General features: G+C 37.9%; 1 protein-coding gene across 1 annotated transcript in view; it reads left to right on the forward strand.

Annotated features, from left to right (window-relative positions):
- The first annotated feature begins 1,063 nt into the window (after nucleotides 1-1,063).
- Nucleotides 1,064-15,865, forward strand: part of DLGAP2 (DLG associated protein 2) — a 109,552-nt gene continuing 94,750 nt past the window's right edge. The window contains exon 1 of the mRNA XM_037392774.1: nucleotides 1,064-1,126. The gene's annotated coding sequence lies outside the window, so the exon portion shown is untranslated. The remainder of the gene's footprint in view (nucleotides 1,127-15,865) is intronic.

Here is a 15,865-nt window from a genome sequence, read left to right on the forward strand (position 1 = left end):
CACTCTTTCACTGTTCTTTTTAGGTGTCTGTGCTTGTAGCACACACAGATGGTAAGAAAGTACAGTAGAAGGCTGTATATACTCAGAGAATTTCCACTCAGCTGAGACATCAGCAAATATGGTTAATAGGGCAAAAATATTTGAAAAAACATTAAAAAAGCCTATACTATTGTGTACTTGTATGAAACACATCACTGCAATATTTTGTATCCTAATCTGTGTATTCTCAAGCCAATCTTGTACCTTAAGGAATTGTTACTGGCCCAATTTTCCATATGCAGCTCCGTGTTAGAAATATCTGAGCTAGGTGCCAGGTCCAAATTAATCTGTATGCCAGCATGACAAGAGCACAGTGCAGAGGCAACAAGCTGTGATTCTAAAAGCGACATGGGCAGGGTTGCTAAAAGCTGTGCTTAGGCCATTTGGCAGGTTTCTGCGTACCTCACTGCATTTATACAGCATAGACAAATAGTCTGAACTTAAGTACTTTTCTAGAATTACAGAAGTTGTCTCTTGCACAAAAGTAAATGTTATTGATGGAGAAAGTCACCATAACAGCATTATCAGTGTTCAGAATCGCAGAGTTGAAATGGTTGTGAATAAAAGATAAAGAAAGTGGCCTGAGAATCATGAGTGGCATTATTATCATCAGAGATGGGAAATGCTAAAGCTGCAACTGCAGGACTGACAATAATGATTCTTTCTGGAATAAATACATTAAGCCTAAAAGGCAGTAGAATTCAATGTGACTAAGCAAAGCTGAAAAGAACAATGTAAAAAATGTTATAAAAAAAAAGGCATTTATGAATATTATGACACTAGTGATGAGAAAACGTTTGGCAAAATGAAGAAAAAAAAAAAAGAAGTAGAAGATCACTAGAACAACTTGCAAAGAGGAATAGATACTACAGATAATGGCACCTCAACAGCTTCACAGTATCAGAGATACTGACTGGCCATAGGTATCACTGAGTGGGTTTAAAAACTAGTGGAGAGTTTATGTCTGGATATACAAAAGTATCAGCATTATTAAATAGCTACTTTGTTTCTGTCTTTTCAGAAGAAGAGGGTGGCGATCTGCTCAAGTCGGGCTTCAGTTTTCCAGGGACGCCAGAGGAGGAGCTAGGTACAGATACCATCTCTCAGATAACTTGTACAGCTTGTACATCCAGAGGCTGGTGCAGCCATGGGGGTGAGGAGGCAGGAGGCTGCTCTGTGGTACAGCCTTTCTCCAGCCACAAAACCCACAGCAGGCATGGTACCGGGCGGTGATAATGAGAGTGGCCAAAAACCTCTCAGTCCAATCTTCCTGGAAATTTCTCACCTACTATATAAGGTTAGAGAATCAAAAGCATCAGATTTGGGTAACATCCAGGCAACCAAGAATTCATAAGAAGGTGTTAAAGGAAATTATCAGCTTTCCTTCTTTTGTCTTTATCTTTTTGTCCTACCTCCTAGAGAACACAATAATTGCAGAAAGTTTTCAATGTTACCTTTTAAATTTAAAACAATAACAGAAGCAAGAAGTCAGAAACTCATAGAGCCCATGAGTGAAATCTTGATACCTCTGTCTCACAAGGCTAGTAGTAAAATGTCCCACTGGCTTCAGTGTAGCCAGATTTATACCTTTGAGATTGTACAAACCTGAGTTTCTGTTTGTGGAATTTCATATTCAGATTGTCACTGTTTTATGTGAAATCCATCAAAATTTTAATTTATATGCGATTCATTTATGTGGTTATTTTTGGAAGAGAAATATGGAAAGTCATTTCTGTGTGTTTGCTGGTTAAAGCTCCCTTTATTCAAAGTGAACATACTTACATTTCAGCAGTTGGTGTAACAGTAATTTTTCTGTTTATGCATATGCTGATGTTAATATATTACAACTCTTTATTTTGTGTTATTAGTGTACTTTTCTGTTTGACAAGAATATTATAAACTCTTGCACACTGATAGGGAGATAAATCATAGGTGCTATATTAAGGAAAAAAACCAACAGCTTGAAGAAGGAGCATGACTTCAGGCAGGGATTGTCATCATGTTTAAATAGGCTCTTAGAACAGGATTTTCTAAAACAGGTAGTGTTGCCACTCGGTTACACTCAAGTCAGGGAGTTCCGTAAATGTTCAGTGTAAAAATACCAGTATTGGACTTGTTTGTCCACTTAATATTCAAAAACAAGTGAAAAAAGTGAAGTTACAAAGATTGAACAGAAGGATCTTTTAAGGAAGAAACTGAAGAACCTTTAGGCAGTTTCTATCTTAATTAAAATAGTGTAAGAGGGAAGATACAGTTAAACAAGGCTCCCTAGGAACCTCACATGTGAATCCTACAGGAGTCATGGAATGAGCACACCTCTCAGCGTTCTTGAACATTGGGGTTTTTTTACCCTGCTGCCCCATTTCACAGCACACGGGAAGGGGTTCAGATGCCCTGGGGTAGAATTCTTCTCATCTAACAGTGGAAAGTAATTCAGATGTAGATGTCTAAATTGTGGATATCTGAACTTCCTTGAGAGTCAATGAAGAGTGATAGACTTTTCTAGGACATAGCAGATTTGGCCTACTTTAGAAACTTAACATAGGGTGAGATGAGTCATGCCCTAGAAGTATCTCGAAATTGTTCTCCTTCCCATTTGGTTGAGAAAGAACTGCAGGATTTCTGAAGCCAGAGGAAATGATGTATAAGTTAATAGTATTAAACGTCAGGTGTCTACAGGAGTAGGGACACTCATGTGAAATAGGTAATCCAAGATTAACACAAAGCTATAAACTAAACTGATCAATCATCCAGAATCCTGATTAGGAAGAAGAACAAGGGATTAGTCAACAGAAATGAGGAACAGGAAAGCAAAAATCTTGAATGAAATCACAACCAGACTACAGAGAATCTAAGCTGCTTTCAAAAACTTCAGCTATTTATGGCCAGAGGATTGGAAAAAAATACGCTAAAAGCAACGAAAGATCTCTCCTTGCTCCTAAATTTTGGCTCCTTATCGGTATCCTCTGAAAATATGTTCCAAAGATTGCTAGGTAATGAATGGAGAGAGGTGGGTGGCTTTAATATTTTCAGAAGGAAATCCTGTCCTGCTTAGCTGCCAAACCATAGATGGCCAAAATAAGTGGACTGGATACCATCAGCAATGTAAAACACATGATGTCCCATTCTCCCTTACAGAGAATCACTGTAAAACAAGGAGCATACTATGGGAGATGTAAATTGGGAAGACTTTTATAAAAGTTTTGGGATAGTCAGTTAAGTTCGATGTAGACAAGCTTTGTAGTTACAGCTGTGCTAGTGGTTAACACCTCTACAGACAGCTGGTGCATATCTGTCTGTCTGTCCCCCATTGTTGTGTTCCGTTACTTGAAGATTTGAGTTTGAGGCCATGAACTGAACATAACATTTGTGAAAAAACTACAAACTATTAGCTCTTTCTCACTCTCCACTTTTGCTTGCTGTTGCACATGTATGAAGTTAAATATTCGTTGGAGGGAAATCTGAATCTGAGAGGATACTCTAACCACTGGGTTATGGAAATGGGCTCTCTCTCAATATGTATACACATCTCAATGACTATGTAATTTTTTTCTATGAGCAGCCTCAGTCTGAAGTACTGGTAGCGATATTAATTTCTTGGGGGGGGGTGGGGGGGGCGGCGCAGGGGACGACACCACAGAAAGGGCTTTCCTTGAGAAGTAAAACAATTGCCCCAAGACAATGCAGAATCTTTAAGGTAGCTTTAACTGCAGGGCCATTCATTATTCTAGACTCTCACTGTCCCAAGGAGCTTCAAGTTATGATCTCTCTGGAACTGAAAAATCTCTGGCTCCAGGCTCTTAGTTTTAAAGTAGGTTTAATACTTTCTAGTGAGGTTTCAGGGCTTTGGTGGGGATTAATTGATGTTCGCACAGTATCTCACCAGAGTGAAAATGCTGAATAGTCACTAAATAATATTATTAATACAATGATCCACTGCCTTAATTGGGAAAAAGTATCAAGGGATGGGACTGATCTCAACTCTTTTACATTATTGATTCTATAAAAGACATCATTAGTTAAAACAGGCAGGAATGCAATGGATTCCTTCAAAAAAAGCTTACCCAAGCGTTCATAGTCAGTTCTCAAGAACAATCTTTCATAGCTTTTCCATTACCTTTTATTTTTTAATAGAGTTCAAGGTGATAAGTATTGCCACGGTTACAAGATTCACACTCACACCAAAAATTCCTGTCCTTTTCACTAGGAATATCTCAAATAAGCAACCCGATAATGACAGCAGGGCATGGTGGAAGAAGCAAGAGATCTGACATGTGTGATCTCAAGCAGCTCACTCTAAGTCTCATGGAAACTGGCGTTCTAGCTGGTGGTTATAAAATCTGGACAATGTTAATGTATTAGAAAATAAACATTTTATGAAACTACTTCTTTTGATGCAAACTAGAAACTTCTTACAATCTTCCTTACTTTAGGCATGTATAGGGTAAAACAACAATTTGCTTTGGGTGTCGAAACCAAATAGTGCAATCTTAACAAGAGACATGGAAAATGTGCCATGTTCAAATGGCATTCAAATAGTAAAACATGTGAACAGGCAAGATGGGCTGACCTTTTCTCTAAATATAGATTTTTATAGGTAGTAGATGCACAAAGTGAAGAGGGAAAAATAGTTTATTGAAAAATTGTATAAACTTTCTATAGATGAGGAAAATATTTTACAGAAGTTCAACACTTAGCAGCTTCTAATGTTAAGCAAATAAAGAGAACACACACTAAATGCTTTTTGTTTCAGTAAAGTACTGTTTTCAGGAAAGGATATTGAGTTGAGGTTAAGAAAAAGGTTAAAACCTATAAAACATATAGCAGTTAGTAATAATGCTCTTAATCTGCCAGGATTGCAAAGTAAACTGTAAGGGACTTTAAAGGCAGGTTATAAAAATGTATTTTTATTTCACAGTTGATGCAGTCATGCTTTTGATTAATTGGTATAGTTCAAGTGTCAGACAGTAACTCATGGTTATTCAATCACTATTGATTGCATGATCATGCCTCTATGACCTTACATATTGAAAGGAAGAAAAGACATAGCCATTCTTGAAATAAAAAAATATGTGAAGGCCTGACTTTCCAGTCCGTCTGTCTCTCTACCGAATTATCCAGCCTTCCTCAGTGCAGTCAGTATCTGAACGCTGTGCACTTTTCATGGGTTTTAGCTTCATATAACAGGCACAACAGGAAATTTTCCCAAGAACAGACAAGGGGTTGGCAGTGGGTGCTTGGCGTTCCTTCCTCTGTGCCAGATCCATGCCTCAGTCTACTTTCCCCTAGTGCAGGGGTCCTCAAACTACAGCCCGCGGGCTGGATACGGCCCACCAGGGTCCTCAGTCCGGCCCCTGGTATTTACAGAACCCCCCCGCCGGGGCTGGGGGTGAAACCAAGCAGACGCAGATGACTGCCTGCCACTTCATTCGCGCGCCGGCCCCCTGGTTAAAAAGTTTGAGGACCCCTGCCCTAGAGCATCCAGGGATGGTTAAACAGCTGTAGGCTTTGACTGGGGCTGGTGGGTCTTCAGTCAGACCATGTGGCTTGGCCACACAAAATGAACTGGTACAGTGACACTTGTCCTTCTAATTATCAGGCACAGTAACAAATCCTTTGTTTTAAATTCTTAGATGGGCATTATCCCAAAGACTGAATGCCTCCCTGCTTTCTGACACTAACCCTCAAAGGTACAGAAGTTATTTTTATTCCTGTGCTATGATGAACTGAGGCAGGGAGTCTACCAGAGATGTCCACAAAGATTAACTTTAACCCAGTAAGGCAAGGTCAAGCCTCTCCATGACCGCTGTCATCACTTCCCGTGGCCTTATTCTGGATCACACAAAAAAATCATGGCTGGACAGGAAGTCTTGACTGCAGATTTCCCAAGTTAATCCTCTTAACCACAGGACTATCTTTATTCCATATAATAAAAAATATATAGACAGTTGGTTTGGTATGGAGATATAGAAGTCATTTAAGAGATTTTAAATATGAGAAGTCCCAATATGTCTCTGTGTCACTATTTTATTTGCCTTATTGGGACTAGCTGAACAGAAACTGCATAAAAGAGTCTTTTTTTAAATTCCATTGTACCTCTGAATAATTCCACTTCAAATCCTTCCTTTTGTTGTACCCTGAAACTGTAGTGTAGAAGTTCACTGATGTGATGATGAAGACCACAGAAAATGTTAATGAAATAACGGGGAATGTTTTTTTGAAACTAATTTTTGAACTTTAAATTCCTTTTAGTTATGCTTGAGAGCCTAGTCTGTGAATTACTTTCAGTCATAGAACAAAATCATGTCATATGGCCTAAGCATCATATAAAAACTTGTTAACTATCCTGCATTGTAATTATAGGCTGTTGGCAGCAAATGCTCACTAACAATCTGCAGACCAGAAGCTATTTCTAAAAATTAAACACCTCATAACGTCAGATAACTCTGCAAAAATCTCATTAGGCCCAAGGTCAGTTCACAAACAGGAGAAGATATTTGTAAGGATGTAAGATTAATCAAATAGGTTATTTGTTATGAATTATTCATTCATTTCTACTACAGAATACAAAGAGGCTTATGCATTTGTTACTTTGCCAAGAAGCAAATATTTTTGTCCTAAATGATTTGTGCGAATGACAGGGCTGTCCAGCTGAGGAGGCTCCTAAGTTCAGTTGCAGAGGAAATACATTTTTTCCAAACTGGGAAGCTTCATCCCATTGTTAGATCACATCTGGACTACTAATTCCAGTATCTGCACTGGAATAAATGAAAGACTTTTCCAAGGGAGAGAGAGAGAGAAGGTGGGGAGGAGGGGAAACAGTCTGAATTAGGTTTCACATATGGGATGTAGGATGTTAGCAAAGGAGCGACAGTTTTCTGTCCCTCATACCCTGCTGACCTCTGTAACACCTGGCTGCATAGCTGATCTGCAACATTTATTTACCCATAGAAAGTGCAATGGCTGTAATGGAGATGAGAGGCTGACTCATCTGACTGCTTCGCCATGCCCGCCTTCTTCACTGAGCATCTTCACTGTATTGTCTCCTTTCAAAAGGATAAAATGTGCAACCTTTTAATTGTATTCCCATGATGAGCAGCTTAAACGCTGTTCTCTCCATTTCCCCAGAAAAAAAGTTACCATGCTCTGCCTCCACATTCATTTTAGGCTGCTTAGGTTCTGTCGAGGACAGGATAATTTGTATTGGCACAGCCAGAGTGTTGGGGGTGCTTCCAGCATGGAGGTACCTGACCATGGCTGTCTCCCACAGTGCTGGGTATGTAGGTCACTGATTCAGTCCGTCTTCCTAAGGGGATTTGCACTAGTGTAACTAGTACAGCAGGATAAACACCAGCAAATATTGCTAATACAATCCAGTTTTTCACTGGTGAGTTCAGCTGTCACCTTTCATCGTGAATTTCTTGTGCAATTCTGTTTGTTTTTTCCATCTTTTTACAAAGTAATTACTATTAGTAAATAGATGGCAGCATATTAAGATGCCCTATCTCAAACTTGCCAAGGGTGTGGGTACTGACACCACCACTTCGTTCCAGGAGCAGGGTTCACAGTTTGATCCTTCACTGCCACATGGAAAATCTGTATGCTAATGGTTGTGGGAAAAGGCAATTAATATTTGAAGTGTTTACCACGACCCAAAACAGAGCTCATCCAGGCAGAAGAGACGGCACCCTGATTTGAAAAATTCCCCATCTGAAGGTTATGGGAAAAGGGAGATATTCTGCCTGTAACCATGGCAACAGGTTTAAAAAGGAACTTGTCACCAGGCAGCTATTTCTTCCTGCACCCCACAGGAAAATCAGGATGAGACCTCCTCCATCTCAGTGGGTTGAGCTGAGCAGAAAAGTTCACAATACAATGATAAAGCAGCAAGAGGCAGCACCAAGGATGTACAACTGAGCAGATAATTATGAACTCCAAAAAGTAAAAGAAATTATTGTTTTGGGTCAGACCAAGGCTGAAACTCTGAATTTTTTGGTGAATCAAAAAGCTGCAAAGAACTGATGCTGAAGCAAACAAAAAATCGAATTCTTTCTTTCAATTCTGACAATTTAAAAGCTGTACTGAATGTTTAAAAAAAAAAAAAGTACAGCAGATTTTGAAATAGAAAGGTATTTTAAATTGAACAGTCATATGTTCTGTGGCAATTATCAATGCTTTTGAGAATTAATGCATAGATTATCTTTCCCAGAAAAGCACTTTATAAAATAAGCAAAATCTTTAAAATCTATCCATGTTTTAAAGAAATAATAAAAGGCAATGTAAAAGGAGTGTATGGTAAATATTTTTGCTTGGATGTAGAAACATTAGTCCTTGCAGTCTCCTCAGTATTACAGAGGATGGTAAACTTCCTCCATGTCTTCATAAATAAGGGACAAATTTAGAAGAATTCAGGAACAGTAAGCAAAAGAAAAATTCATTTGATGGAGAAGTTCATAAGTATCAGCATTATTTCTTTTGTTTGATTTCCATTTAAGAATAACTGATAAGCATTTATTATTAGAAAAGAAACCCTAGATATTTGTTAGCTCCATGCAGCTGAATAGTCAGCCCAGGTGGTTTGGATCCTTGGGATTTAATCTTGGCCATTGTGCTATCAGTGGCGGTATTTTAGCAGAACCAGTTTCACCCTTCCATGCCATCATCTTCCTGACTCAGGACCCTTCAAGGCTTGTAACACGCTTATTCTGGTGCAGCACAAATTGTGTTTTCTGTAAAATACAACCCTGATTAGTGATCCTCTTCAAGTAACACCAGGATTCATAGGTAAACTGAACCAAGAACTTTTCTCAGCAAATATTTAGAAATAACACTGACCCCAGTGAAGTTAATGGGAGATTTGTCATTGCCATCAATGTGACGAGGATTTCCCTTTCACTTCTAGACAGACTTGTGTGTAGACTCCTGTGTATAGCTTTGAGCTGTACTACCCAGTTGCTTTGGCTTTCTTTAATTGCTGAGACAATAGTTGCAGTTTTAATGATGCCAAGAGAATTTGATGGTGTCCTGTATTTGAGCTAGCAACTGCAAGAAGCAGAGTTTTGTCTTTTAGGAAAAGAAGTCCATAAAGCCAGGCACAATAAGAAACAAAGAAGTTTAATGGTGTTGGGCTAGCTTTTCTGGTCCGTATTTGGAAGGATTATAATCAATTTTCTTATAACCAATCGTTCAATAATATTCACATAGTGAAACCCTGATTGACTCCATACAGCTGTATTTCTCCAGAAGAAAGCTTACATGTTAGTTGGTTTAGGTCAATCTAGTCCTGATACTTTATATTTTTTCAAAAGCTTCACTGATCGTACAGATTCTATGAAAAAAAATGTTAGTCATAAATCATTTTGTGGACTTACCTCTGTCACAGAACTGTTGAAAAGGTAAATAGTGACAATATACCTCAAACTTGAAAAGCACTGTGAAGGTCTGTGTGCTACATACCAGTCAACATTAGGACATCATACACTTCAAGCCAATGGAAGTCAATTTTGCATCATCCTGAGGACTCCCTGCATCCCTCTACTTCAGACCCTGGAGCTTCTTGCAAATCCCATGCTGCCTTTCATGGATTTCTGTCCTGTCCTTTGTCACAGCATGGGCACAATATTGCGCCTCTCATCCTCCCCATACAAGTGCCCGTTCTTCCACCCACAAGATGTGGGACGTCATCGGTCCTCAAATACTGTTTCTACATTTCTCCTTTTTCACACATGGCATGCCCTGTTCTCCAGGCCAGGCAGTTGGTGGCATAACCCTGCTTTAGCATGTTGCTGGTCACAGCTTTCCCTGGTGATCACAGTTCTCTGTGCTTTTCTTCCTCACAGTATACTGCACTACGTGGCACCTGAAATTCAGTACCCTCCCCTTCCACCCCACCACCTCAGAGATTCCATTCTCACTCATTGACAGTTCTTCTGCACTCCGTTCACTATATGCCCTTTTCTCTGATCATGCTTATTTATCTCAGAAATAAATCTCTTGGGATGTTGGATTGGCAGGTCTACTAATCTCTATTTGTAAGATGGACAGAGATGAAGTTAGAACTGTTGTGCTGAAAAACATGATTGGGTGCCATCAAGTGTTTGTTCACCTGCAGACATCTGCATCAGTGCTCAAAACTGTGACTGTGCTGAATAAATGGCAGCATTCCACATGCTACTTACTTCTCCCTTTGGGTTTTCTGACTTTGCTCCAAATTGGTATGTTCTGGTCACTGATGATGTTTTTGGAATAGAATTTGCATGTCCACTTTTATCTAACATGGGAGTTATAAAAACCATCTTACCCTTGGTCATTATTCATCATGTGGTTCCACTGAATTAGCTTGGGCTGTCAAATCATTTGCTATGTTTTAGCATTAGACATGCGCCTGATATTACCTAAACTGATATATTTGTCATGTAGTTTTCGGCATTGGCACTTGTCATCTGCAGCTTTCACTGTAGTCAGCAGAGATAGATATGTACATGAAGGGTGTTATTCATCTGACATTTTTTAGATATGTACTTCAGGATGAGATGAATCATACCAGTTTCTCACACTTCAAAATAAAACCACATCCAGGTAGTATATTTGTAACAATCTTTGACCCACATTATTCTTGAAATCGTATCTCTGTATTGGTTGGAAGAGTAATATTTACACAGTATGAAACTATGATGGCAACAGTGTAACCGTATGTGCTGAGCACATCTTCTAACTCTGTTTAGTCAACTAGTGTAAACACAGCCATACGTGTCTACCACAAGGATTGCTCAGGATCCTGAATATAAAGGTATTTCATTTTCACACTTAAGTGTCAGAATGAGACAGGAATCCTCACCTAGCCCATGGCTAATGTTTGTTGGACAGCCTTGGGCATTTTGGTGTTTGGCTTTAGGTTCTCAGGACTGCCTGCTTCTCTCCTTTGATTGCACAGGGAGACTGGGTGCATGAAGTATCTTGTTGCAATAGCCCTGAGAGAGCCAATATCACTTATTTCTGAGGGACTGCTACCCTCCAAAGTTCAGTATTTCAGGTAAGCAACCTGAGATGTCAGATAGAAGAATTCATAGATAGGTGAATGCACTGCACGCAGTGCAAATGCATCAACTCCATGTAACAGAAAATAAAAGTCACCATCTAAAGCTAAAGGTTAAATTCAGGTAGTCACCCAATCTTTGCAATTTTATGTAATTTTTATACAAGTGTTGTGCTACATAAATAGGTTGGAAATCTCATGAGACCAGACCAACAACTTCAGGCATTTCCAGATTTTTTTCCTTGCACTTGGCAGGTTAGTCACTCTTCTCAATCCCTGGAAATACTAATTTTCAAGGTTAGAATAAAACAGACAAAAATACTATAACAAGTTAATGAGGAAACGGTGCTCATCTAATGCTAATTACCGCAGCCCTTGGGCAGACAAATCTCCAGCTAAAACATTTTATTTATGAGTTTTAATATTTAATGTGTAGTTACTTGATTAATATAGTTGTTTTTGCACTACTTAATATTTGTATTAGTTATAGGTTAGACTGTGAGTATATTTTTTTCATAATACATTGCAACACTAATTGAACTGAGTGGAGCAGCACAATGCAACAGTCTGGTTTTCCATACCACGTCTTTTTGAAAGGTAGATTAAGCATCTCTTTTCAGCAATGCATTTTACTGGTTACACTATGCAAAGGAGCTGTCTCTTCTCCAGTGAAAACACCACAAATGTTTCAGATGGGTAAGCAGTTTACCAAGGGGCTTGTAAGGTTAAAGCAATTTAAATTAATTTCTCAATAGAAAAAGAAGTGCTTTGTGAAAAATAAATAAATAAATAAAAGCAAAAATCAGGCACCATTTACTAGTTCCAGGAATTATTATTATGCTCTGAAAGCTTGCTTTCAATAAGTAACACACAAAAATATTTGTACAAAAAGGTTTGTGGGGACATGCACTTCTTTTGAATGTCAGAGAGATTTCCACTGTTTTCACATTGATTTCTTTAGCAAAGAACAGTGCTCCAGGAACTCCAGGGATGCACAGGCCTTATTTTTCATTGCGTAGAGGTTTTTAGCCCTTTTGCCCTAGAACAATAATACTAATTGTAATTGGTTATTTCAAACAGTTTTCTTCATCCTCAAACTTCTCTTTCTTCTCTTGATACTGACTGGCACAAGGAAGAAGCCTGAATGCTCTAAAAATTGTGACCAGTCCCTTAAGACAGGCAAAGTAACAACTCCTTGGAGTAAGAGAGCAACTCTTTTAGCATCAGAAAGTCCAAAAGAAAAAAAATGGGGAAAAAAAAAAGCAGGAAAAGGCATGGCATAACAGGGAAAGAGCTGAAATAGACAGGAAAGGATGCAGAAATCCTTCCATCTGTCACAGGTTAAAGGATGACATATCTGTATAGTAGTCTCTGAAAAGAACAATTTTAAGGGATTTTCAGGATTTTGGAATTACTGTTTTCTCTCTGACATAACAGCCTATGTCTTCCTCTAGATCCTTCCCCATGGTCTTTATGTAACATCTGACTAGCCATTTAAGTCAATGGAAAGAGTCCATTTTGCTCTAATGAGACACAAAGAAAAGACATTAATGTGCTCACATATAGTAGATTTTTTCGCTGTTCCTATTCTTCAGTTTTCTTTGGATTAAGTTCATTTGTTCTTCTGTCTCCTCTCAGCTCTTTAGTTCCGACAATGGCACTTCCTTTAAGAAACTAGACATCAGTATCCTCAATTACTTTTATATTTTTGGAGTGATTACCCTAAAACAATGTAGAGGCTGCTGTTAAAAAAAACAGAGAAAACCAAACCAAAACAAAAATGTTATATTTTATTCTAGATGTCATGACATCTAGATGTCAATGACACAGACTAAAATTCTAGTCCAGTCTGTCATTATTTGATAAATCTGGAATTATTTTGTTATACCAAAATCTCAAACTTTATTTTTAAAGGATGGAGGCAGAAACATTGATACTGCAGCTTTACAAATTTTTATGCATCAGCTGAGCTGTGGACATTGACCACAGACACACTTCTAGTCCCTTGCAAATGCTAGAAAATCATGTTATCTTAACTAAATTGTAAGATAGCACATTTTTCTTTGCATTTCTGGCAGGCTAAGAGTTAGCACATGGTCAATTACACTGGTCTGGTACCGTACAGTAATTCATTCAGCCATAGCTCAGCTGTTTCTTCAAGCCCTGAAATAGGCCTCCTGAACAAAGTCGACTGAATAGTACAAAACTCAGATGACCTGGTAAATTTATATATCATAATGCAAAATTCTGAGGATTTTCAGAGGGTTTGTAAGAGGAGGTAATGGTGCCTAGGACATAGTACAGGTTTGATGTCCCAAGCAGAGCCCAAACCTAATCGGAGTGATAAATTTACATGATGCACATGTAAGTAATTTGAGACTTTATCTAGTATCAGTTACTCCCTATTGCAAATTTAAGAGGGGAAAACTACTTTTGAAAAATGCCACTCCTTAATTCAGTTTTTAATTATTTTGATGGTGCGTATTGAATGCCTATAGTAGTTTCTAACTACTGTGTTTCAAAGAAAAGAAATCAGACATTCCATGAGGCACATAAAATGCTCTAAGTCTTTGGAAGCAACATACAGAAAACTATTTTTCTTTAGTTGCACTGAACTAGAATCATAGGGAGTCATGAGAAATGTAAAAGCTGTTCTTACATTATCCAATGCAGTACAGTCAAATCATGATGTCTCATATTCCTAGGGATTTAACATGATGAAAACATTTAAAGACCTCTAGGCTATGCTTGATGCTGGGTGAGGCCTGAAGAAATCACCAGGGACTAGCAGTTCTGTGTTAGGGAACTCGTTTAAATGAGTTTTTTACTCTTGTCTAGCTCTTTCTTTTGTTCTGGATCTCTGCCATGCCCTTCAGGTTTTTTTCCTAAATGCATTGTTGGAACATAGTGCTAGAGTTATCTTCATTCATAGATGTGCAAGATTGTAACGAACAGGCTCGGGGTTGATGCTCCTTGTGCTGTCAGTTTAACTGAAGAGCCTCTTTCCACATCCTTGTGGCTCACACCACTGTGAAAATGAAAATCAGCAAATACACAAGCACTTTGGAAAATGTTACCTGTGTTCCAGTTTCCTTTTCTGTAAAAGGAGAACAGTGCCTTCCGTTTCTCATGGAATTGTAAGAAATAATGCAGTAATCCCTGTCAGGTGCTTTGGGAACCCTTCATGAAAGCACAGACTAAGTGCATTGAACACATGGACCATCATTATTCCCCTGGTAATGTTTAGTAATATGCTGGGTTAAATACCATTAATTACAATCCTACTTATGTGGCTGAATCCCAATGCACTGCTATAATTTACTGCTTTGTCTATATATAGTTGTGCTTTTAATTGGATAATCAAAATTATGTTATTTCAGAAAAAGTTATGTTTCCTTTTTTAACTACATTTATGCAAGGTATTATAACCTAAATAGTACAACAGACTGAACAATCAACAGTAATAAGTTTTTTATTTTAATGTGAAAATAGCCAAGAATTAAGTAAAAGAAACTGGTATAAAAACAAAACAGAAGCAGAAAAGAATATATGCACAGACACATCATTTTCACACCATGATAAAGTCTGGAGGTGACGTTTGGACCCTTAAATCCGTCTTTGACTTTAGTGTGGCAGGATTGTGCCTAGGATGAAGAATACTTTATTCTTATTATTAGTTTAATGCTGCATTCATTTTAAAAAATTATTTGGAGGTCTGTTGAAATTAAGATGTAATAAAACTATCTAAGCATCTTCTACTATAGGAAGATTAAAGCATTTAGGTTATGAGATTGCTGATGCTAAAGAATTTCACAAATTGCATTCTGTACTGAAGGTATCATGACATAACACTTATTAGTTGAACAAAATTAAAGAGATATGGGTATTGATCTGTTTCATGACCATATCCAGGCATTGAGTTTTCACTAGTAAAGGGAATATGATTTAGGAGAGTTTTGTCACATGCTTAGCACCCCCTCAAAGTGCTGTTAGCTACTGTGTTATCTCTGCAGGCTGGTCTCCAGTGTCTGGTTATGTTGTTATATATAATGACTAGATATTCTCTGGCTTCCATACGGGGTGAAGCCTTTAACTTCCTTGTATCAAGCACTTGTGCAAGATTATTTAGAGTCTTAAGAGCAAATTTGCCAAAAGACTGTGCTAAGTGGATTGTATAAACACTTATGCATCTGTTTAATCCTCTAAAGGATTATCTCGCATCCTATATCTTTGTCTGCTTTTGAAATGTTGCTTAAATAAGCTGAAATTGAAGATGGAAAGTGAATGTGCAAATCAAATTGAAGCATTTCTGGGGGGTTTAATTTTCTGTTTGTAGCATCTTACAACTGCAAGAAATTGCATGAGAGAAAAAAAAATCAAAAGCTCAAGTATCAAAATCTTTGCTTACAAGCTACTCTTATTTAGTAATCATGCTTGTTTAATAACCACAACTTGGAGCACATGATCCATAGGAACAAATAATCAAGTGTACAAAAACCTTGTAGCTTGTACCTAAAGATATTTATCAGGAATAACGTAGAGTCATTAAATAAATATTTTGTAATTTGGACAAAATAAGGGAAAAAACACCTAACAGAGAAGACTTTACATTTATGGGAATAGTGGTAATACTTCTGGACTAAGGATAACAGGTGTTCAAATAGTATGAAATGCTTCTTCATAAACTCTTTAGTGATATGAAAATTAAGCTTCATTTCAGCATGTTCATATTCTTTTACTCTTTGCTGTTTATTATTTATGTTTATGAACAGTGAACTTGGGATCCTGAAG

This window comes from Falco rusticolus, chromosome 6, assembly GCF_015220075.1.
Source record: "Falco rusticolus isolate bFalRus1 chromosome 6, bFalRus1.pri, whole genome shotgun sequence".
Classification (NCBI taxonomy): domain Eukaryota; kingdom Metazoa; phylum Chordata; class Aves; order Falconiformes; family Falconidae; genus Falco; species Falco rusticolus.